The 1,151-nt window shown below is 73.1% G+C and overlaps 1 protein-coding gene across 5 annotated transcripts in view; it reads right to left on the reverse strand.

Annotated features, from left to right (window-relative positions):
- Ubtf (upstream binding transcription factor) overlaps window positions 1-1,151 on the reverse strand; it is a 14,258-nt gene that overhangs the window by 12,618 nt on the left and 489 nt on the right. For 2 of the 5 annotated variants that reach the window (XM_008838174.2, XM_029565998.1), the window contains exon 1: window positions 938-1,146. The exons of the other annotated variants lie outside the window; for them this stretch is intronic. The gene's annotated coding sequence lies outside the window, so the exon portion shown is untranslated. Of the gene's footprint in view, window positions 1-937; window positions 1,147-1,151 lie in introns of those variants that run through there. 5 annotated transcript variants of the gene reach the window in all.

Raw genomic sequence — 1,151 nt, forward strand, 5'->3', positions numbered from 1 at the left:
GGGGGGCGGGAGAAGCGGGGCAGCGAGCGCGTCCTTCCCCGTAGAGCGCACACCGACCCCCGGGGAGTGAGCGCCAGCCCGCCCGCCTCGCCGGCTCCGCTCCCTCCCACAGCCTGCCCGGGCGGGCTCCGCGGGGGGCAGCTGGGAGGAGGGGCGGGAGCTGGGGGGACCCGGGCGGCCGAGGCGGAGGGAAGGAAGGAGGGGAGGGGGGGTGGTGGTAGTGGCGGCGGCTGCTGCTGTTGCTGCGGCCGTCGGGGAGGGGGGGCGCCGGGGCTGGGAGACACGCAGCCGCCCGGATGGCGGCGAGGCTCCCGGCCGAGGCGGGCGGGCAGGCGGGCAGGCAGGCAAGCAAGGCGCCGAGAGCGACCTCGCCAGACGCGCGGGGGAACTAGCAGGCTTGGCCGGCGAGGGAGGGAGGGCCGAGGAGCGACAGTGGACAGGGTGCCGGGAGGGTTCCCCGGGCGGCCGGCGAGGCTTGGGGGTGCCGGCAGCCCTGCTCCGGAGCCCTCTTCCAGGTTCGCCCAGCTTGAGGCTCGGTCTTCCTGGCCAGATCGCCTCCGGCTTCCAGGAGGGGACGATCGGTGCCCACCCTGGTCCCCGGAGCTTGGCCATCGGTTCGGGGCGCACGCACGCCGATCGCGGTGCCAGGTTTCGGCGCCTACCTCGCGATCCCCTTAATGCCGAACGGCACCCACGAAACTTAAAAAAAAGCACTAAAAACCACTTCGCCCCCTTAAAAAGATCCCCTTGTTCCCTACATCCGAGAACTCGCGAGTAACCGCCGGACCCGGTGGAGGACTGGCTCTGGGAGCCGGTTCAATCCAGCCGGGCATGGCTCCTCAGGCCTGCCCCAGGCGCGTGGAGCATGGAGATCAGCGGCGCCGCGGCTGGTAGCAACCCCTTTCCCCCGAAATCCGCGCCACCGAGGCTCACTTACCGAGCGTGTGGGTGCGAGCGGAGGCCGGGGGCACTTGGGAGCGCGGCGGGCCGAAGAGCCGAACCGCACTCCGCTGCAGCCAACGCCGGGGCAGCGAGTCTCCAGACAAAGCCCGAGATGGCGAAGCGGAGCGACGGCTAATGGCGAGCCCCACGCGCCGCGCTCCGCCCGCCCCGCTCCGCCCGCCCGCCCGCCTCGGCGCAGCGCCGCTCCG

The sequence above is a fragment of the Nannospalax galili genome, unplaced genomic scaffold (assembly GCF_000622305.1).
Source record: "Nannospalax galili isolate Female #2095 unplaced genomic scaffold, S.galili_v1.0 scaffold95, whole genome shotgun sequence".
Lineage (NCBI taxonomy): Eukaryota > Metazoa > Chordata > Mammalia > Rodentia > Spalacidae > Nannospalax > Nannospalax galili.